Genomic DNA, 24,174 nt, shown 5'->3' with positions numbered 1-24,174 from the left:
TCCCATACTTTGTATCTTCATGTTGCATCTGCTGACCTGCCTTCTGAAAATTTCTTCTTTTTAGCTGGTAATTAGAGAAAAGATTAACCAAATCAGACAAGATAAGAAAAATCCAAAGATCATCCAAAATTCAAGCCAAAAACCCTCTTCCAGCTTTCCCCTCCCCCGCACATTTTGCTCCCTACTACTCCCCTTCCCCAAATTTGAAAAGGTCTGGATAATTTATTTTTCCTCTGCTTGCCTCTGCAACAACAGCTTCTCTTGGGCATCAGACTCACAAGATCAGGAGAGGCAGTTCGTGCTGCGTCTGGCTCAACAGAGGCCATGACATACTGGAAGGAAATCTCATGAGAGAGCCTGTTCTCTTGACAGTTCCAGTGGGTGTTAGCCCAGACATGAATTATCACCTGGGTAGCAAGGTGACAGAGCACTTTATGGGTTAGACAGTCAGACCAGTGCTGTGTCATAGACTTGTGCTATCTCTGTCTATTGTATGCACCTATTGTCTCTTGTCTTGGACTGTTATCTTGTAATAAAGGCTCCTTATCTTTTAGCACCCTCTTGTGGTGGGGCAGGGAGCTACACCAGTCTGCTTTTGTCCTCCCTTATGCCATCATACCCAGCTCTGCTTTGCCAAGTCCATGTCAAGGACAGACCTCTCTGGCCCCCTCTTGGCCCGGTCCTCAATAGTCTGTCTCTTCTAGGGTAATGGGGAAGCTTTAGGGGCTAATCAGCTCGAGTTCTCCAGGGTTAATGAGAGTCTTCTCTAAGAACCCACTGGCTGGACTATGTAGGGGAACTCAAGTCCACCCATGAGACTGGGTTCCAGCTCACGGCTCTTGTTTGGGCAGCCAGAACCAGTGTTTCTCCATTCCTCGCTGTTCCTTGAGCTACTTCCTACCTCTCTGTAGTCTCCCCAGCTTCTTCTCCTTTCCCTTCCTTTGCTGGGTTGACTGGCTTGGCAGCTTTTCACCAGCCTGCTGGAGGGATCCTCAACCTGAAGTCCCTCAGTCTCTCTGGCAGCTGCCTCGCCCTCCTGCCTTGCACCCCTTTTATCCTGACCGCTGCTGTGGGGTTGCCAATCGACTCTGGCTGAGCATCCAGGCATCTGCTTTGTTAGTCCTTTGGCCGCCGAGCCAGCAAGGGGTATATAGACCCCAGGACAGATCTCTTTGGGGCAGGGACCATCTTTTAGTTCTGTGTTTGCTCAGCACCTAGCACAATGGGGCCCTGATCCAAGACATGGGACCTTACGGGCTACCATAATAGAAAATAAATAACAACAACAAAGAGATCCCAAATGTTGGGTACTTTTCTGGACTCATTTGCTGAACTGTCTGAGGTTCATTCATTGCAGCAAGGGAGATTTAGATTGGATATTAGGAAAATCTTTCAACTGGAACATGTTAGCTAGGGAGTTTGTGGAATCCCCATCCTTGGAAGTTTTTAGGAACTGATTAGACAAACACCTGTCAGGGATGCTCTAGGCATACTTGGTGCTGCCTCAGAATGGGCAGGATGGAAGAGATAACTTCTTGAGGTCCCTTCCAATCCTGCATCTTTATGATTACGTTGTTCACATTTTCTCTCTGAGCCATCACTTCACACCTAGGTTGCAGTTGTTCCAATACTGCATCTGTTTAGCCTCCCACCTATTGCCAGCAGCATACCCCAGCCTGGCAGCTTTGTACCTACATCTCAAATGCATCCCATCTCTGCGGACTAGCTCCTAATTCAACCAGCACAGGAGACCAGCCACTCATCCATGCATTTCTTATGCCTCGGAGTAATCCAAAAAACATTAGGCACTATATTTAACCCTCAACCTCAATAAAATATGTTGCCCTGGACAGCCTGACCGGAGCTGGGGATTGTCACCTTTCACAACATCCAGTAATTGTTTACCTCATAGCTATAAATAAACAGGGGAGGCATTTTTTTCATTTGCTTGTAACATTTCAGTTCGAGCTTTTTAAAGTCATGCACCAAGACTGACTCCTCGGCGTCAGTACGACGCCACAAGCCTGAACTTAACACAAAGACTTGAGACTCATACGGGCAAAAATGAAAGGAACATGCATATGTGATGCAAGGATCAACTCATTCAGGGTTGATCATGCATATGTGATGCAAGGATTCAACTCATGCAAGGACTATGCATAATCAAGGACACTTTTGCATGTTCTATGTCCAGTCCTGACATCTCTATCGTCCAGGCATTATCCTTGCACTTTTTCAGAATGGGAGGCCTTTGGAAATCACAGAGAGACCTAACTGGGGAGAAATGATGGCAGCCCATCAGGGAAATTGTAACTAGGGAAAGGTGGTGTCTGTCTGAGAAGAGCTTGACACTGGGACCCTTGGAAGAACAACCCAGTGATCCCTGGAGCCGGAGCCAGGCAGGATTAATCTTTCAACAGCTGTAAGCCATTTATTAGTCAGGTTTTAATGTTTCTGCAAAAGCCAAGTTGTGAGGGAAAGACAAATGTGAAAAAAAATTGTGTTAATTACCAGTCCATTTATATGATGCAAAGCTGACCCGGTCTGTCATCTCTTCTGCCTGAGTAGCTGTTTGTCGGGTCTCATATTTTCATAACAGGCTCCCAGTGGGGCCTGTATTTCTTTGGATTGCTATGGAGACAGCAGCTGCAGCTGACTTCTCCTGTTAGAAGGAACCGCCAGCACTTCAGAAACCATTTTGGAAGCATTTGTCCCAATAGCTTCTGCTAATCTCTGTTTCATTTGTAATTATTTTATCACCCAGACACTCCGACACCACAACGGTTCCCTCCCACCCCAACCCTCCACTATGAGGGAGCTTCAGACACCTCAGTGCTATCCTTGTAGAGATTAAAAGCCTTGGGGGTGATGGGGGGGAGTCTTGTAAGGAACACAGGGAGTTCAAACAGGCCCCAGTCTCCTCTAGGCTGTTCTGTGAGGGGCTGGGGCTATTGAAGTAGGCGAGCTATGAAGCCGAGAGCCTTTGAGGTAGCCCGCGCCATCTAGGCCAAGAATAATTGAACAAATAGTTTATCTGGATAACCAACAGCTGTAGAGAACAGGCGATTTCCAGAGGATTAGGGGAGAGCTGTGAAAGGGAACTCTCACGGGAGGTTTAAAACCCTCATCTTGCATTCTACCAGCCAAGAACATATGTTGGAGCCTCTGAATTTCTTTTTAAGTACTTTTTTCCCTCTCCTTTTGAAATAATTGTATAAAACACTGATAAGAATTTTAACTAGTTCAGGAATAAGGCAGAAAAATGGTTTGCGTTAGGGGAACTGAATTATTTAGAGGTAGTTGATTTCTAAAAGGAGTTTTCTTCTGAAGCTTATTTGAATTTGATCTAATCCAAGCAGTATTATTGTACAATTTTTTGGCAATTCCATTTCTTGGGCTTTGATTTTCTGGGAGGTGGCCTGGTTTTAGTGAATAAGGCATTGGGCTAGGAGTCCAGAGGCCTAGGTTTTATTCCTGGGTTACCTGTGCAAACTTGGCAAATGCTGTTTCTCTGTTCCTTGGTTTCCCCGTTTGTCAAGCGAGGATCTGGCACAGTATGCAAATGTGATATCTTTGACATTACAACCGCCAAAAACCAAAAGAGCATAAACAACCATAGCTAAGATACTTACACTCCTAGACCAGTTCCTTGCAGGGATGCTGTGTGTGAGACTGAGAAATGAGAATCCAGAGATAGAACCAACCCTCCTAAATTCTGTTGTGTGTGAGTAGATGTAGTGCTGATTAAAGATGCTGGGTAGATATCTCTGAAGACTGGAGTCCCCTGTTTATCTATAGAACAGGTGACAGCTTGGGCAGCAGCAATGGAAGTTTTCTCTACACACTGCCCTATTGATGTCTCAATCCTGAATGGGAGGGATCATGTCTAGAAGAGTCATGTCAGTCCTTGACCTCTCCACTGAGATGGACCACCATGGTGCCAGTTTTAGGATTGGGTTTTGTGATGAGTACATCGAACCACTGGGAAATAGACTGAGACCACTAAGCCATTGGACCCCCTTAAATTGGCAATTACTCATAATCCCTGTTCTATAAGAGCCTGGAATAGAATCAAGGAACTAGAGGACCTATATTGCTGTTATCAACCCCCTGAAATAATCCAGTGTCTCTGAAGAACGGCTAAATTTCATCTGCTTGTAATTTGCTAAGAAGCTTTCACTTAGTCTGAAACCTTGCATCTCTAGTCTTAGCGTGCCAGGACACACAAGGCCTCAGAAGCAGCAGGAGAACCACTGTGGTACCGATTGACAACGGTTTAGGAAGGCCACATAAAGACCACATGCTACAGTGTATTGTGGTGACTCATGGCAGCATAGGAGGGCATTTTAATGGCTGCTCAGGGGAGGTGCATGGTTAAGGAGTCTGCCAGCCAAAATCACAATTTAGGGGAGACACATGGCAGGCTTTAGCCTCCACTACTGCCTGGAAACTTCTCTAGCAGCTAATCAACTGCTTTTCAGCTTGGATCCATGGTGGGGAATGACTCCATCCCTTCAGCTCCCACCCAGACCTATCTTCCAAAGCCTATCAGCTCTGACTTTGGGCAGCGGATGAGATTTTCTGACATCGTTTTCCACCAAATCTGCACCCTTGAGCAGCAGGAAGTGATTCAGAAATGCCAACTTAAACTTTATTTATAATTACACTTCGCAGCAAAGAGTTGAAGACTGGGAGCGATAAATTCTCCAGCAGCTTCTATAACTTCTCCCTTCTGGAACTCACATGAAAAAAACACTTCAGCCCATCTGTCCAGGTTAAAAACATGCACAGAGAAGCAAACCACAATTTACTTCCCATACGGCTTAAACTGTGTCTCCTTCGCTCTTCACAAACATTTGGAATTCAAACATTTGTCCATCTTTAAAGAAAACATTCTGTTTGCTTTAAGATTTGCAGAAAAGTTCAGGTCTGTTCCTCCCATCCTTATTTCGACCAAATGGGATCACCCAGCTCCAGCTAATGTGCTTCTGACCTTCAGAAACCATGTCTGATTTCTGTCAGTTAGTTAAAACACTAATGGACAGGCAGATTGCCACAGAGATGTGCAATCGCAGAAATGTAGGGCTAGAAAGGACTCCAATGGTCATCTGATCCAAACCCCACACACCTTGCTTCTTGTAATGCAGGATTAAGTAAGTGTATTGCCTTCTTCCATCTTCAGTTGGCTAGGAATCTCAGCCCTTTCTTCCAGGATTAGGCCTGGCCATGGTAATCTATGTTTTAGCCTTCTCCAGGTGAGACATTGCAACTCACTCTGTCTGGGACTGACTTCACTTGCCATGGGATGGTTGAAGCTGGTGCAGCCTGCAGCAGAGCAAAGGTCAATGTAAATATGTCATACCTGCAGGCTGTGAACTCTGCTGCCTCCCTATTCACTTCAGAATGAAATTCAGAGTCTTGGTCCTAATCTACAAAACATTTACAGTACTGGGACCTGGCTGTCTCTGGGTCCTCATCACCCTGAACTATCTTCCAAGTCAGCTGTACTTCACAGACCATTAGGTGCTGGGGCAGAGTGTTCTCAGAAGTGGGACCCAGGGTGTGGAAATTCTTGCTGAAAGAGATCTGATTAGTGGTGTTCAGATTGAGATGTAATTCCAGGAACAACACCCAAAAAGTAAAATCCTGGCACCTTCATCCACCCATGTAACCTGGGGAGATGCTATTTATTCTAGATCTGCAGTGGTGGTGTAGCCCTGAGACCCACAGGGCATTAGACACACAAGGTGGGGGAGGTAATATCTTGTATTGGACCATCTTCTGTTGGTGAGAGAGAGACATTTTCTAGCTATGCAGAGCTCTTCTTCAGGATTCTTATTTTGGAGTCTTCCAATTTCTTGTGGCACTTAGCTATCATGGGGCAGATCTTCATGTGACATAAATTATCATAGCTGCACTGTGTTCAATGGAGCTATGAAAATTTACACCAGCTGAGAATCTGCCCTCCCCTTATTTCGATTTGGAGAGACAGAGTTAATTATCTCATTTACTTTTAGACAACTAGTCCTCTGCATGGGCACAGATTGGGGCATCACCAAAGTTGAGCCCATCCGGCGCTGTTCTACCTGACTGAGTCATTCCCAGCTTCCTTGTTGAGAAAAATCTTTTAGCCTCTACCCCAGCTAGTCTAGGATTGTGCCCTAATGTTCGGGCTAGTTTTAAATGTGCCGCATGATGGGACTGCCTCCACTCCTCTTCCTAATATCTCTCATTGTAGGAAGTTCACAGAGATACTTAGACTAAATTGTCCTTTTCTTAATTTAATGCTCTGGAATCCAGTCCATATGAGACTTCTGCTTGATCCAAATATAAGACCCCGATCCTGTAAGGTGCCGATTACCTCCCAATATGGAAGCTGTGGGTGCTTAGCGCTTTGCAGGAGCCATTTAGGCCTAGATCCTCAAAAGTAGCTGTCTAATCCCATTGAAATCAGTGTAAGTTAGTCACTTTAATACCTTTTGAGGATCTGGGCCTAAATACCCTAATAGGACTGAGCCCTAACTCACTTTCTAAAGCACAAGTGGTGGCTATTTCCAATGAGAGCCCGAGATTAAACTTTAAACCAGTATCAGACTTGTGGATTTGGGAAGGAACCAGCGTTTAAAGGCAAAATAAAAGAAACTTTCAAATTATGAACAGATAGGACCTTAGCAAAAGGAGCTTAATTTGCTGATGTTTTAATATACCGTTCAGTCATTCCACTCAGTGGAGAGAGACCTTAAATCAAATCTCAGAGCTAGAAAATGCATTACTTACTGTTGAATTGATGTCACTGCCAAAGAATTTTCTCTCAGCTTAAGCTGTCTGCTGCAACATGCCAATGGCACGTTTGAGACATTTACATATTTGTAAAGTGAAATTCCTTTTATCTGTCCTGTGCTCGTTTCTCCCCCCGCCCGTCCTAGCTTTCATTTATTCAATTTTAGGCACAAAATGAAACATTACACTTGAATGCAGAAGAGCACTGCCCTTTGCTTGAGCATTTGTGTAGTCAGTGTGTGGAACATACACACAAAGATACTCCAGCACAAAGACACAGCAAATGCACGAGAAACCACACGGGACTTGAAAAAAATAGAATTCACCTCCCAACCTGTATGGGACATGCTGCTGGGCCAGGCCCACAACCAAATGAATTGGTGGTTTCCTGCAGACAGACATTAAGGTCACAGTTAAAATGTAAGCTCCTTGAATCAGGGATTTGGTCTGAACTCCCTGCAAAGTTTAGAAGTGTCTCCAGGTCTGTTGGTTCAAGTTCATCTGTGACCAATGAAAAAGTTAATTAGTCATAAAATGCATCATCTCCACTGGTGCTAAGTGGCTCTCACCTTACTGGCACTTTCAGTCAAGAGGTCAAGAATTAAACTGGCCACAGAGACTGATTGCCATTCTTTCCTATAAAAGTGGTTGATCCAGATCATCATTAAGGTACATTGACAGGATGATATGCAGTGTAATATATTTTACTTGCAGTATGTTATTCAGCCATTAGATGTCTCTGTGTGCTGTACAGCATTCCAGACAGGATGCTGTCCCTGGTAAACAAGGGAGACAAAGATGGAACTCAAGGTGTGCAGAAGCCTGCTGGCTGTCCATAGTTATCACTGTTTTCTGTTTAAAGAGGACTGTGATCCCCTATATCATGACATGCAGGAGGTATGCCCTGCCCTGCCCCTACTATATTTGTTTATAGAGGAATTCAATATCCAGGACTGTCGAGTTGGCACTTTTCACCAATAACAAATTAACTAAAAAAATTCCAAATTGGGGGAGGGGGAAAATGATGTATGTAACAACCCTACAATAAACAAATGCATCCATAATTAAATACATGTTGGAGTGATAACTCCCTGCATGGACTAAAGCAGATCATCAAAAGCCTACACATGTACATTGCAGAGTGCCCTCACAAGGAACAGGTCTCACACTTTGTTTGTTTGTATCTTTTGCTTCCCTTTCTCTCCTGGTTCTGGCACCCAAGCCTTAGCTGTGTTTGCTGCTTTCCCCTCTACACTTTATCCGCTTTCCAAAAGGGGATGAGAATGGAGCCAGGCCACAGTTTTTGGTTTTCATTATCATGAGGCTATGAGAATAAGACCTGATTATCTGCTCTTGCCCCACTGGCAGTGCCCTTGAATCTTATCTCACTTCCCTATTTCTTTCTGTCTCTGTGCCTGTGATTGCTTTGCTCACCATTCTGTGCAGAGAACCTGCCTTTCACTGCCTTGATTTAACAATGCCTACAGCCCTTTTGCTAGTGGTTTCGATGATCTTCATCACAGCACCACTGATCTCAGTTCAGCAGCCCTTAGGAGACAGACTAGCACTAGCAGAGCTCAAGATAACACACTAAAAATAGCAGTGTGGACATTTGGCTAGGGTGGAGGTTGGAGGTCTCAAGCCTAGGGGGTTGGGCAGGCTTGACAGCCTGAGCTCCAGCCCAAATTGCAACATCCACATGAATATTTTTAGTGCACTACCCAGGCTGGGAGGCTTGCACCTAGCTGCAGTGTAGACAGACCAATAGGGAACAATGCTGAGCTGGCACAGTAAGGGCTAGAATACTTAACAGACGTTCCTCAGATCTCGTTTCCATGAGTTGGCTTGTTATGGGAAAGGTGCAGGTTTTGAATGTTACAACCCAATGATAGCATGGTGGTCCAGCCCTTTACTTTCTGCCCTTTGGGATCTGCTGAACCCTGTGGGCAATAAGAACAAAAGAGAGACTCCTGAGCTGTGTATGCACAAGGGCCTGGGAGGGGGATAGAGTTACCTAAAACATTGTGTGAGCCGCTGCCATATATTAATGCGCTCCCTTAGGATTCCCAGTGCCATGTCTTCTTGCTCCATTGAACTTCCATGTCATCTCAAGTGTCCCAGCCCAGGGCCAAGACCTTATGAGCATTGACTTTGAGACACATGCCGGCCTGCCTCTCATTCCTGGAATGCACCAACCAGGGTGTGAATCCCTTGGATAGGAAGCACTGGAATTCTAACCCCTGTCCCTCTGACCCCGCACACCTAGTGGCTCAAGGTCTCTGAAATATTTCTGTCTCCAGGCCCTCTATTCCTTTCTTGCTGTGCTGGGGAAGAACTCGGGGAAAAGAATGGGCCAAAGGGGTTGAGAGAAATGTGCTTCACTTCAAACAGAGAGGCACCCACGCCTCCTGACCGCTGTAGTTTATTCTATTCTATAGAGGCTTTTGAACTGCTCTCATCAGCAGAGTATCAGAGCGCCTACCGGTTGTGCATAAGGCAGCATGACTATACCTCTGTCATGTGTCATTTGTTCTGTCATCCTGTCCCCAGAGGGAGAAGCATGTGCAAAGGTGTGTCTTGTTTCGGTAACATGTGCCTTTGGGTTTTTTAATAAATACAAATGTATCTGTTATGTGTTGTTAGAGAAGGCAAGGTCAAAGAAATGCACCTTGCAGTAGGCTTGGAAATAGTGAGGTTTGTGATGGTCCTTAGTTTATCTGACCATGTAGCTGTTGTCCACGGTCTTTGTCCTGGAGATTTAGAATATCTTTTACATATCCTGGGGCCAAGCCAGGGAGCGCTTTGAAGATAAGGTCTGAGACTTGATCACTACAGTCCCTGACCCTTTTATCTCCTTGGCTGAATTATAATGAGACGTGTATCAGTGCATAAATACTGCTCTGGGACCTTTACCCTAGCAATACACCGGGATCTGTACCACTGCAACAGCTCGACACTATTTTGGTGTGTACTGTTGAAGTACCACTAGGCTGCACTGCAGTAGTAATTTTGGAGTCTGCTCTGGTGCTGTAATGAGATTAGACGGAGATTTGTCCCACTTCAATCTGCACTAGAGTGATGTGCGCAGTGTGTATACAATGGCAGTCAGTGTTGCTGTACTGAGATCTGTCCTGGACATGGAATCCCATGCAACAGGGGTTAGCCCTTGCAGCACTTCCAGGCTGGGATCTATTTAAATAGAATTACAGCAGAGACAGCTTTGGCCTGTTGGGTTAGATCAGGGATCGGCAACCTTTCAGAAATGGTGTGCCGAGTGTTCATTTATTCACTCTAATTTAAGGTTTCGCGTGCCGGTAATACATTTTAACATTTTTAGAAGGTCTCTTTCTACAAGTCTATAATATATAACTAAACTATTGTTGTAAGTAAAGTAAATAAGGTTTTTAAAATGTTTAAGCAGTTTCATTTAAAATTAAATTAAAATGCAGAGCCCCCTGGACCGGTGGCCAGGACCCGGGCAGTGTGAGTGCCACTGAAAATCAGCTTGCGTGCCACCTTCGGCACATGTGCCATAAGTTGCCTACCCCTGGGTTAGATGCTTGTTCTAGAACCTGCCTGCATTTTGGGGATCTGGTTTTCCTCTCCCTGATTTCAGTTGAATTACTTCTAACTAACACTGAAGTAAGTGAGAGGAGACTCAGTGTCTTGAAATCAAATGTCCTAACAAGTGACATAACAAATGAATTTCTTCTAATCTCCTAGATACTCTTGGCTTGAGTCTCAGAGCTTCCATCCCTGCACTCGGATCAAAAATAGAGCTGTGGGAAGGGGAAGGTAGCCTGACACAACCTTTTTATTCCTTCTATTTCCTGGGCCTCGTAACTACCCACAGCTCCCATGCTCTTCATCTGGGTGAGTGCTAGGTATCTTTGAAAACCGTCTCCAAGATGATGCAAGTTGGTAGCATGAACACTGAAACACCACGACGAAGCGGCTGCTATTGAAAAGTTTGCCCTATCAGTTTTCCCTCGTCTGCAGGAAAGCATCCTTTGGAGTGAAATCCAAATACCTCCAAAGACGTTGCAGGCCCACAAGCCCTGGAGGGATTATATGAGAGGGATAATGCTGAACAATGAGCCAGGTTCTTTTAAGCTGGAAATTGTAGCCCATAACATGTGAATTTCAGGCTCAAAAAGACCCACTTGATTCCCCCTGCCAAGTTGACGTGCTTTTGTCTCACTCCCTAATGGAAACAGCTGGATTATGTGAGCCAAAAGAAAAAAAAAATTTTTTTTTTTCATTTAAAGCACTAGTGACCCCTGCTTTGAAATATTTCCCTGGTAATATGCTTTGTCAAACTAAATTCTGTCTGGGGTAAGTGACCCAGCCAGAGTTTTGTCTGTTTCCTTAATGAGCCCAAAAGAGTCAAAGCCATTTGAGCCTTGTGGCCAGAATGGGCTCCCATGCTTTAAGAGAAGGCATTCTTAAATCAACAGGGGAACAGTGGGCAATTTTTCTTGCCAACACTTCATGGAAAACACCCTGACCAGGGGAAGACGGGGGAGGTTCTCTAGTGCAGATGGGGAAGATCAAAGGTATTGTCAGCTGCAAGGATCTCAAAGGAAAGAGGTCAGGGCAGGTCTCCAAACAGCAGGTCTAACTGGCTGCATGCCCCCTCTGAGAATTGCCCCTGTGGGGCAGGGACCCTCAGAAGGCAAAAAGCAAGCACCTCCACTCACCTCTCTGCAGTCCTTACACCAGACTCTGCCCTTGAGGGCTACCCTAGCTTGTGCTCAGCTGCCCAAACTCCTCATGGGCCTTGTGACAGCTTTGGAAGAGTCCAGGATTAGGACCATCCTAACCAAACTGTCTACAACCCAGCATACCCTCTGATGACCCCTGCTCCAAGGGCTCTTGCTGGGGTGCACAGCTGGCTCTGCACCTTTGGGGAAGGCCTCCTTCTAGGGGGTGGGAGGGAGGAGAACATGCCACTATCACACAGTCCCTTTGCACCAGCTACTATGCATACTACTTAGAGTGAGATAGTATAGCTAGTGGTTAAGGGCACTGGCCTAGCACTCAGTAAAGCTGGGTTCTTTTCCTGGCTGTGGTGCGGAGTGACCTTGGGCAAGTCACTTCCCTCCCAGTGTCTCAATTTTCCCCATCTGTGAAATGGGGATAATCATGTTACCCTCCTCGTTTAATAAGAGTTCCATGTTGTTATTATATGGCCTCCATCAAAATCTCTGCTTCATTTACCCTGACAGCACCCGTATGAGGTAGGTAAGTGCTGTAGTCCCCATTGTACAGATGGGGAACTGAGGCACAAAGAAGCTAAATGACTTGCCCAAGGACACATAGGAAGTCTGTGGCAAAACAGGGAATGAACTCAAGTCCCCCAAAGTAGCATTCTAACCACTGGGCAATTCTGGGATACACAAGTGCAAATGGGCCACAGGTCATCTACTAATTAGGCCCAAAATGCTGATTGCTGGCCTAAATTCATTCCTGCTGTAAATCCACTGACTCCAGTGAAGTTACATCAGGAATGAATTTGGTCCTCTGCACTTAGTGGAACTGCCTCACACCCAGTTTGTTTGCTGTGCTTGATTCACTCCCATGAAAGTCCAATCCAAATCCTAGCATCTGCTTCTCCAGGCAGCACTCCTCCTGTTCCCCTTCAGAAGAGCATATGATATCCAGTCTGAGGCTGCACAGCATGGGCTGAGAGAAAAGAACAAAGGAAACAGCTGATATCTAATAAGACTTCTAACATTCTTGGATTATTCTGATACCTGGCCAGGCTGACATAATAGGAGACAAGGAGTTTGCTTGTAATTCAGTCTAGTTTTTATAACCCCCTTTGACCTTTAAAAGGACTTTACAGATCTGTCTTAACCCAGGTCAGTTTCCAAATATTCTGAGCTCCAAGGCCCAATGGCTCATGGCCATTATATGGATTCAGTCTGAGGTCGTAATTGTGAGCGTCAGTGGATTGTCTGACTCCAGGACTTTCAGCACAGCACTTAAGCACTTGAGCTCAATAGGACGTAAGAAGTGCATGCTTAAAATTAAGGCTATGCTTTGCTGAATAGGGATAGTGTGCTGAATTGGAGCCATTTATCAGCATAGGTCTGGGAAGGCTACCTGGCATAGCAGGCATTTGTGACATCCCAGATCTTCTGAAACATTTCCTCCCATCTTGAAGAATTACAAACACCAGCCAGTCTTTCTTTGCCAAAGCTAGTGGTGCTGGAACTATGGGTGCTGGGGATGCTGCCACGCACCCTCTGGCTTGAAACAGTAATAACAAACAACAAATACATAGTTTCCATCATCAGCTCCTCCACTATAAAAATTGTACCCGCCCCCCTGGCCAAACCTCTCACTCCCATCTCCAATTTCACAACCTCTGTGAGTCTCTCTTTTACCTTCCTTGTTGCACGTACAAACGCTCCTCTCTTCCACCCAGATGCACACCTGCAGGAAAAGTTGGCATAATCTCCTTTCAAGCTGTCACTGAGTCAAATAGTTTATGAGTCTATCGATGACAGATAAATTAATTGCAGAGAATATGAATGACTTAATATTTTGTGTGTTAATTTTTTTAAAATTCTGTGTTATGGTATCATTCATATTACAGATTATTTGATTAGCAGTCAGAACCCAAAGGTTTCCCCACATACACATGCAGGTCTCTGCAATTTAAGGTAGTCCCATTTTCCCATTTCACTGTGTTTCTTAGGAGCTACTGGTTTCAAATGTCAAAGCATGCAGCCAATCCTTTTTGGAAAAGTCTCACGGGATTTAATAGCACTGAAACCAATAGAGTTTTGTGGTTATAACTAGGATTTTCATAGGAATCTCAGTGGGATTTAGGCATGGTTAAAGTCAATGGCCATTGGGTGCCTAACTCACTTAGGCCTACTTGAAAATCCCTGCCTAAAATAGTAGACTCGGACTGGGGAGATTTTGGCTCAATTCCTGGCCCTGCAACTGACTTCTTATATGATCATAGGCAAGGTAAAATTTTCAAAAGAGTCTAAGGCATTTAGGGGTTTAAGTTCCATTTTCAAATGTTATTTAGGGCCTTAAGAGGCTAACTTTCTTTGAAAGTCAAAGGGAATTGGGACCAGATTTTCAAAACATTTAGGTGACTAATTGCCATCTATTCACAATCAATGGGAACTAGGCAACCAAATAATTTTGAAAATCTGGGCCTAGCTGCCTAAAGACGCATATAGGCACCTAGTGGGATTTTCAAGCATCTAAGTGAGATAGGTGCCTAATTCCCATTGAAATCAATAGCAGGGGGAAATTTAAAAAAAAAAAGTCTAAAGATCAAATTGAAGCATTGAAGCTGACTGGACTAGCATAAAATGAATCAACCAATGGCTTCAAAGTGCACAACAGGACTGTTAAAATTGTGGCTACTCTCTCATTGATATTTTTTTCAGTTTCATTTTGTGCAAATCTTTGTCCACAAAATGCTGTGAATGGGCTTCATTCTGGCATCAAAAGATGCAAAAAATGATGATATTGCGTGTTTTGATCAGAAAATTGATCATTATAATGAAAACTCTTTTGCACTTCTCAAGCAATTTACAGACATGTCTACACTTGGTGCTCAGGGTGTGATTCCCAGCTTGCATAGACGTACTCATGCTAGTTCTCATTGAACCAGCGTGCTAAAAATCGTAGTAGTCCTGGAGAGTGGAGGCATGGACTAGCCAGGCTGTGATCACAAACCACCCAGACCTTGTGGGCATGTACTCAGAGTGGCTAATCCATGCTGCTGCTTATGCTCACTGCTGCCTATGCTACCCCAGCAACTATTCTCTTTAGAGCTCTAGTTTGATGAGTGCTTGCGCAAGTATGTGTAGACGAGCTGAGAATCACACCCCCAGCTCCAAGTGTAGACATAGGCTATATTTTGTCTACCTAAAATCCTCTTGAACTTTCAATTAGGCAAGAGTCTACACTCTCTGTGCAATCTTGTTGTGTAGTATTGCTGTGAACTGTTGAGCTGTTGATGCATTTCGCCCCAGAGGTGGCTACCCTTCAGTGATGGATAAAGTTATTCCTGGGCATAAAGCTTGTTGAGGGCTTTGAGATCTTACATAAATGTGAGATCATTACCCTCCTGAGCGTCTATGCATGGTTTGGTAATGTAATACTCCTCTGAATCATGCATCTGATCTCTGACGGAGAGCTTTTCTATGTTCTTCAAGCCTCTGAGCCTGGCTCATCTGAGCCTTCTTATTTATTACCCTAAGCTTTGTAAGTTATTTACTTAGAATTGCTAAATCAGAGTCAACATCCTGAAAGTCTATAAAGCCACCTTACCTGGACTTGGCAAATCAATGGCCTCTTCTTTGTGGGAACTGTTATTAAGAGAATCTGCTCTCGGGGCTTTGATGGTGCAGGCACCTTATAAAACAGAGCATTCAGAACCTTGGTAAAACATGCTCACTTGGGATTAGCTGTCATGCAACTTCCTGTTCTTCTGGGATCGGGAGGGCTTAACGTCTGATTGGCAGGATAGGATCCAGGAAGCCCAAATACCTGAAAATAGCTCCACAAGCAGCAGATGATGAAACTCTAAAGAACTTAAAAATCTTGCCAATGCATAAAAAAAAAATCCCCAAATCTCTCAGAAAATCAAATCTCTGGAGTGATTGCTCTTAGCTAATATATACAGGGCTTTCTCCCTTATATGTTGCCATCAGTCAACGGTTAGCATGGCCTTTATATGTATACAACATGGTATGTAACCCACTAGTCAGTGTGTATGTATCAAACCATAGAGGATGTGAATATTACAGCCTCCCGCTACAGAGATTCGATCTTTACTGTAAAGGCTTATGCTTCTAGTTCTTGGTTCATTTTCCTATATTGGGCAAGATGAGGATCACATAACAGCTTATGTACAAAAGATAATGAGCAAATATTACATGTGCAAATGATCTGCGTGTGAAATATTGGAATGTCAGAATGAAATCTAGTCACCAGAGAGAGAGAGTATCTTAGTAATAAGATATGTATGTATAGTTAATGGATGAGATACTTCTGTGATATTACCCAACAAGCAATAATTACATTATTTAAATTTAAACAAGAGGATTTTGTGAATTGAGGACACTTAGGAGTAGGTATACGTCTCTTCGTTTTGTATAATGGCTGCTACCCTTAATGGAATTTAGATGCAGTCACTAAGCAGAGAATAGTGCACAGTTTAAACTGCTGGCTATTTTTCCTGTGGCAGGTTGCAGAGAATTCTAATGATAGAGTTTCAAGATCATTTACATATTATAATCCTTTTGCTTTACTAACCTCTATTGTTCTTTGCTTCTGTCAATATCACCAGTACTCAGTTTTAGATTTCCGTTTGCTTCTTCAATAAGACAAGCTAAGGCCAATTCAGCAAAGCACGTAAGCATATTAAGTGCCATTGACTTCAGTGAGGGTTAAGCGTGTGCCTAAGGGCTTGTCTACATATGGAGTTCTTCTGGAATAGCTATTCCAAAACAACTATTCTGAACAACTCCATGTGTGGATGTACTCATTCCAGAGTAAATGTGTCCACTCAGGGAGTTATTCCAGAATAATATTTGCGCATTTAATTCACACCTTCCCTAAATCCAAATTAGCTTTCAAGTGTAGTTAAACCCTAAGTAATTTGCTATGTCAGGGTCTAAATGAGTGATCCTACAGCACTGATGTCAGTTGCAGCTGCCCCATTGACTTCAATGCCAGTAAGATCAAGCTCCTAATGAATAAGCATCTCTGTTTTCCATATATTAATCCTTAAAGGAGAGTTGCTTGGTAGTTAAAGAACTTCCAGGATTTTTCAGGAATGCTGCTTAGTGGACAGAGCAGGGATTCAGAGCCAGGAAGCCTGGGTTCTGTCTATCCTTATTCTGCCGGTAACACTTTACTTGAATTTGGACAAAGATTTGAAATCTAATGACCTAAATAGCAGACACAGAGCAAATGAGTTTCATGTAAAGGGACACGTTATTGTTATTTACACAGTGCCAATTGTGTGGGGACACCTGACAGACAGTAAGAAGATGAGGTCCAGGGGTGCTGGAACAATTTGTATAGTGGGGGTGCTGAGAGCCATCGAACCAAACTGTAAACCCTGTATATAATGGAAACCACTTCAAGCCAGGGGGTGATGCTGCTGCACCCCTAGTTCGAGCACCTATGGTGAGGTCCCTATCCTAAACAGCTCCCACAGACTGAGACAAGATTTTAGCATCTATGTTCCTACAAGGTAACATACTCAGTTGTTTTGTGCAGGGTTGTTCAAAGTTTAAAGCAGCATACTGAACACTTTTTGGTTCCATTCCTGACTTTGCCTCTCTCTCCTTGTTTTACAGATGGAGAAAATGAAGCAGAAATTCTACCACCCTAGAAGGTTAGTTACTGGGCCAAATAGTGCAGTGTTACATGTGGAGTAGGTCTGCTGGAGTCAGTGGCATTACCCTAACTCTGCACTGGCATAAAAGAGAGCAGAATGTCACCCTTTATGTGTAATGCACTATGTAAGTTTCCAGGATGTATTGTTAGTTACACACACATATTTTGCTGCCATTACTGTTTATTGGGCACTTGCTTTTAATGCAGTTGGGTGAGGGATAGCTCCGTGGTTTGAGCATTGGCCTACTAAACCCAGGGTTGGGAGCTTAATCCTAGAGGGAGTCACTTAGGGATCTGGAGCAAAAATCAGTACTTGGTCCTCCTAGTGAAGGCAGGGGGCTGGACTCAATGACCTTTCAAGGTCCCTTCCGCTGCTATGAGATTGGATTATCAATGTAATTATTTAATTAAGAAAATAAAGGGTTCATCCCTCTTACTATTCAGCTTGCATAATACCAATAGAAAACAAGTCAGAAATGACAGAGATAACACTAAAACCAATATAAATCAAACAACCCTAGGCGCTATTCTCCTCTCCTTTAGAGCAGTTTGCACTGGTGGACCTTCTCGAGGCAGGCAAGCAGGGTGGTTGCCCTGGGCATCATCTACTAGGGGGCACCGTATCACTGCACTGCCCTTCCCCCCCCTTTCTCTGCTCTGATTGGCTGGCTGGTTTTGGTACACTGATTGGCTGACTGTTTTTTTGGGGGGGGGTTGTTTTTTGGGAGTAGGGGTGGACGGGACAAAAAAGGGCAGCTCCTGGGAACCTCACTGACTTCAGTGGAGTCACTCCTGATTTAAACCAAAGTGAGAGGAGTATCAGACCCATTGTATTCTATGGCATTACTCCTGATTTACACTGGAGTGCGTAAAAGGGTGTCTCTGGACGCCCATGTATAGAACTGTTCCACCTTAATGGAAAATAAATAAATAAAATGAAAGCTCCACATTCAAAAGAGGAGCTGAGCCAACTGAAGTAGATCTGGGAATTGTGCTGTTTGCCTGCTCTACAGACATTCTCTCGATAAAAGTGACTTTTGATAATTGCTAGAAAAGAGCTGGGGCGAATTTGGGAGAGAAAAAAAAATCCATGACATAATGTCATTTGACACTCATCCACCAAGCTGGCTGCCCTGTGGCTGTGTCATTTGTGTGTGCCATTCCAAAGGGTGTTTCACAATCCATTTTGTTTTGAGTAAAGAGGAGAAAGGGAGATTTTGATGGTACTTACGGTTTCTTTCCATGGATGGCTCTTTATTCATGAGAAAAATAAATGGTAGTTCTCAAATCGGTTTCTCCTCTTCAATCCTTTTAGTCTTCAGAAGAGAAGAATGAGGGGGTATTTGACAGCTGCTTTCAACTACCTGAAAGGGGGTTCCAAAGAGTATGGATCTAGATTGTTCTCAGTGGTAGCAAATGACAGAACAAGGAGCAATGGTCTCAAGTTGCCGTGGGGGAGATTTAGGTTGGATATTAGGAAAAACTTTTCCACTAGGAGGGTTGTGAAGCACTAGAATGGGTTACCTAGGGAGGTGGTGGAATCTCCTTCCTTCGAGGTTTTTAAGGCCCGGCTCGACAAAGCCCTGGCTGGGATGATTTAGTTGGGGATTGCTCCTGCTTTGAGAAGGGGGTTGGACTAGATGACCTCATGAGGTCCCTTCCAACAGCGATATTCTATGATTCTATGAATGACTGTGAAGTCCAGGGCCCTCATGGAAAAAGGGAAGAGGGGGGGGGTTCATTAGTGGAATTTTAATTAAATGGATGCTTTTCAATAATACTTAATTAATAATAATTAATTAATCAATAATTGAAGAAAAATTCACAAAGCGAAGTCCAATGAGTAATGCGATGTTTTGCACTGTCCTCTGTCACTTCTGCTGCATATTCATTTGCAACAGACAATTACCAGGATACCACTATGAAGTTTGCATTGCAATGAGGCTCTAAAGGCCAGTGGGATAATGTTATAGGGCCCTACTCTACACTGGGTAATGCTAGCATTGGTTGCATCAATGTAGAATCCTGTTGGCTTTAATTAACAGTACAGGACTGAACTCCTAGCACCTTAATATCCAATGTCTGCAAGCTGAAGCTGCACAAATTCAGACTAGAAATCAGGTGCACATTTTTAATAGAGAAGGTGATTAACCATTGCAACACCACCTGAGGGATGTGGTGCATTCTCCATCACTTGAAGTCTTTACATACAGACTGGACTTGCTCTTATTCAATCAGGAGCTTAATGCAGAAATCACAGGGTGAAATTCTCTGGCCTGTGTTATGGAGATCAGAGTAGATGATCAGAACTGGCTCTTCCAACCTTAAACTCCATGAATATATGAATGTAAATATTAGTCTATTAATAAACCCTGAATTAAAGGGGTGTCTTCACATTCGTGGGTTTTGTTGCCCTCTTTTAGGTCTATGTTTTGTTATTCTCAAGGCTGTAAACCTACATAACCTTTGCTACGCAATAAGGCCCTACCAGAACTCTCACATCACTTACAACTCACCAGTCAGAGTGCTATCCTCTCTTCCTATCACATGGTTTTGTTTGCGTTTGAGGCTGCTTCTCAATGTTAGATGCTATCTGGCCCTACCTGCTTTGTGCCTGTTCTGAATGAAGAGGTGAAACTCCAGCTCTCCCTAGTAGGTTGATGATGTAGGACAGGGACCATGTCTGATCTCTCTCTGCAGTGCCAAGCACACCTCTGGCACCATATACATAAAATAAAAATTACTGCTAATAACACAGGGGTTTCACTGTAACAACCTGCATGGAACTTGCAGGGAGGAGCACAAGTTGCAGGAGGGGGACGTTTGGAGGCATCAGCGAAAAGTCAGTCTGTGTGCACATGGCTAGAATGCTGGCTGCAGTGGCGGCATCTTGTAATTCTCTTAATAAAGAGCCCATTTAGTTTTACAGCCGTGGAGTCCTTTCATAGACTCAAAGAAATTTACAACTGGAAGGGATCTCTAGAGGTCATCAAGTCCAGCCCCCTGAGTTGAGGCAGGACCATGTTATTACCCAGCTGGCAGCACCTGAAACATTCACAGAAGGAAGCAGAGCAAGCAGAACAGGGGATGGCACTGCCTGGGGGACAGTGTCCATAATCATGCATTAAGTATTCAATATGCATGATGGGCAACAGGGGAGCCGGGTGCTAGTTGAGGAGGAAGCTGGATTGGTCTTGGCATACATACCAAGTGAGATAGGGCTCTGCAAAATCTAGGGTCTGGTTAGGGTCCTGATGCGGGACCACTGCATTCTCTTCAGAGGCAGAGACAGCTCAAACCTCCATTTAAGCAGATTAGTGTTGTATCCTGAGGAGGAACTTCTGCCTTAGCGATGCATTGAGTGGCACAGCAGGTAAGCTCATGTTCAGATACCATGGTGGTAGACACATTATAAATACCTTGAAGATGAAGCTCCTTGGCAGGGAAACAGTGGGAGAATCCAGCTGAATATGCGATTACCCAAGTAAGGAGAGATCGTAAGTTGGAAGAAAATGTGACTTTTTTAGGGATGTGATCCTGTTTCTGTCAATGTCAATGGGAGTTTGGCCCTGACATGTGCAGAGGGTAATTTAAAATATGATACTTTACACTCTAACCTCCCAGCCTCCCCCATCACAGCCCTTCAGCTCAGAATCTAGCTGCGCCATTTAAGCCCATGCTTTCCATTTGAATATATAGCTTGTCGGGCTGTTTGTACAGGAGTGCCTGGTAGGGGTGGTAGCAGATTGCAAATCAAAGGAAAGGAATTTTCTCCAGAAGTTTGATCTGCGAGGATGGCTCATGCTAAAGCCTTCATCAGAAGTAATTAAACAAAGCCGCACATTAAGAAAATGCTTGTACTTGCTGGCTACTGTAGGCTGATCTGGCTCACATCTCTCCCTGGGTTAACTCTTTCATGCACAGTATGTATGTGAATGCACAGCTATTGACTCTACTACAAGCAGCAATGCAATGTCCATGCCGTCAACAACATGCCCAGCGTGTTTCATTTAGGAAGGAGAGCATGGGTAGAAAGCTGTCCCTCCAAGTTTTGCACACGGAAAGGGATTGATGAAGGATGATTTATTGGCTAGTGGGAGGTATCAGGACCTCCTGTCTTGAGGCCATTAGGGTGAGCTACAAGGAGAAGCGAAGAAGATCATCTGGGACATCATCCCACAGAGTGGAGCCTGGAGACAGAATGAAGGAAGCATCTTTTAGTAGGACCAACTGCTGGTCCTATTGCTGACTACAAGGAGATTAGGATGTGGCCTAAAGAGAAAAAACAAGGAAGAAAAAGATTGTGCTCATGGTGCTGCTGTGTGAAATTTAATGGAATTAATGTGCCCAGAGAATCAAAGATGTTAACTGACTACAACAGGGTGCGTACCCCCAAACAAGCCATGAAAGGGTTTAAGTGGGCCTGACAGGCTGATTACACTACCTGGCTGTGTCTGGATGATGGACCAGGCTTAATTAAAAATGAAGCCCAGCTGGGGAAGGAGATGGGTGGTGATTATTGAGGGAAGTAGAGATTAGACCAACTCTGTGTTACTCTCTGGATACTAGGGAGTGGAGAGACTGGCAGGGTTGAGGAGGAACCTGGGTGGGAGGCGGGGAGTTGGCCCTGGGATCCTCCCTTGAATAGAGTAGTCTGGTGAAAGGCCTGCAGAGATCTGGAGCAGCCACTGGGGTGGAGTGAACTCTGGTGGTGAGGAGTCCTGATAAAAAAGTAGGATCTGGGCTTCCAGGAGCAGAGCCCCTAGGAGGTGTTTAACAGAGGAACTGTGTAACACAGAGGTAGGCAACCTATGGCACGCGTGCTGAAGGCGGCATGCAAGCTGATTTTCAGTGGCACTCACACTGCCAAGGTCCTGGCCACCACTCTGGGAGGCTCTGCATTTTAATTTAATTTTAAATGAAGTTTCTTAAACACTTTATAAACCTTATTTACTTTTCATACAATAGTTTAGTTATATCTTATAGACTTATAGAAAGAGATCTTCTAAAAACGTTAAAATGTATTACTGGCACATGAAAACTTAAATTAGAGTGAATAAATGAAGACTCAGCACACCACGTCTGAAAGGTTGCTGACCCCTGGTGTAACAGAAACTCAAGAGGGATGAAAGGACAATCCCAAGAAGGGAAGAAGTTGGGTTAAGTTTATACTTTTGGTTTGGGTTTTACTGAGGGATTCCAGGGAAAAGGGTCCTCAACCTCAAAAAAGGTGAGCTTAGAGAGACTGTTGGAGTGACCTGCTGACAGTAGCAAGAAGCCCAGAGTCCGGGAGGCAGCTGCAGAGAGTCTGACAGAGCAAACTCGGGTTGCTAGTTATAGGTGATGTATTTTTTACTTCACACATCTGATAAAGTGGGTTCTAGCCCATGAAAGCTTAAGCCTAAATACATTTGTTAGTCTCTAAGGTGCCACAAGGACTTCTCTTTTTTTTTTTTGCCATCAGGGATGGGTGCTAGAAATAAAGGAGCAGCTATGCCACATCCAGCCACAACGGGGCGCACCGGCAATGGTGAGTCAACTCTTCTTCAATGACCCTGTATAACACCGAACAATTCAACATGGTTCGGAGTTTTGAGTATAGAGACCTCAGCCTGATGATCCACATGGCAAACATGCCATTAAAAGAAAAGGAAAAACAGTTAAAGCATTTCATAGATTTCAAGGCCAGAAGGGACGATTGTGATCATCTAATCTGACCTCCTGTTTAACACAGGCCAGAGAACTTCTCCCAAATAATTCCTTTTGAACTAGAACAGAGCTCATAGAGGCATCCAGTCTTGACATGGAGAATCCACCACAACACTTGCTAAGTGGTTCAAATGGTTAAATTTCCCTCAATGTTTAGCTTCACCTTCCAGCCGTTTGAAATATAAATTCTTAAGCAAGTCTTTTATTTTAACAATAGCCCTTGTTCCCTCTCCCTTTAGGGAGTTTTTATAAGGAAAATCCCCTGTGTGACACCATTCAGATGGTATTAAAGATGATATTAACTGTCCTTTTTGTGACGACCAAAAGGAAAAAGTGAGTGAGTGGGCCGGATCTGGTGTTGTCCAAGTCCAAACCCTTTTCCCTGAAGACAAAACCAGACAAACACACAACATGGGAGAGAAAGGAACCACAAAGATAGCAAAGGCAGCTCCTGTATCTGGTACTGACATCTAACTTGCCACCTTGGGGCTTGTCTACTCAAAACATTAACGTGCAGCAAGCCAGGGTGTGACACTATCTTTCGATGCCAGAACCCCGCTGCAGCGCACTCAAATTTCCGGGGGGGGGGGTCTTTGACATATTCCCATTTCCACTGAACTCACACAGCAGAACGGTCTCTGGCATTGCTGACTGGCCTGAAAGGTTCATGGCTGTGTGGAACAGAGGCAGCGAAGGAATGGGAGTGACCGTAGACAGGTAATTCTGGAACAGCTTTTGCTTGAAACATACCCTTGTCAGTCAACCAAAAGAGAGCTTCAAACTGCAAAGTTCTTCTGGGGTTGCATGAATGACTTTAAATTGTCTTGATCCTTTCTTCCATGGTTAAATCTGCAGTCATGCTTGGTGTAACATAAGGGCTGACATTCTAGCGACGAATGTGTCAATAACTGAGAGTCTTCCAAGAATAGTCTGGAGACAAGAGATAAATCACAGTTAATTAACCATGAGGTACCTCCCTGAGGGTGGAGTTCGACACACCAACCCTTCCTGTTTGTCACTTGAATCCTCTGGCTTGTGTTCAAAGGCAACAAGAGAGGCAGTGTGGCCCAGCTGACCGGTTGCCTTACCTTTCCAGCTCTGCTACTGACTTGCTGTGTGGTCTTTTGGGCAAGTCATTTAACCTTGCAGTGACTCTGTTTACCAGTCTGCATACTAACGATGATAATATTTACCTCACCAGGGAGTGGGGAGGCTTAATTATACCCAGACGGATATGTGCTATATAAGAACAAAATGTTATTATTACTAAATCTTCCTGGAGGTGCCTGCAAGGTCTTG

At 44.2% G+C, this 24,174-nt stretch overlaps 1 long non-coding RNA gene across 1 annotated transcript; it reads left to right on the top strand.

Moving 5' to 3' along the window:
- LOC115637129 lies at nt 1–22,604 on the top strand. The gene is made up of 3 exons (XR_003997169.1): nt 1–11; nt 17,003–17,009; nt 22,501–22,604. It is a non-coding gene; the product is annotated as an uncharacterized LOC115637129 (long non-coding RNA).
- Nucleotides 22,605–24,174: the final 1,570 nt, after the last annotated feature.

The sequence above is a fragment of the Gopherus evgoodei genome, chromosome 19, assembly GCF_007399415.2.
Source record: "Gopherus evgoodei ecotype Sinaloan lineage chromosome 19, rGopEvg1_v1.p, whole genome shotgun sequence".
NCBI lineage: Eukaryota > Metazoa > Chordata > Testudines > Testudinidae > Gopherus > Gopherus evgoodei.
The sequence above is the reverse complement of the archived record's forward strand: the minus strand, read 5'-3'. Positions and strand labels throughout refer to the sequence as shown.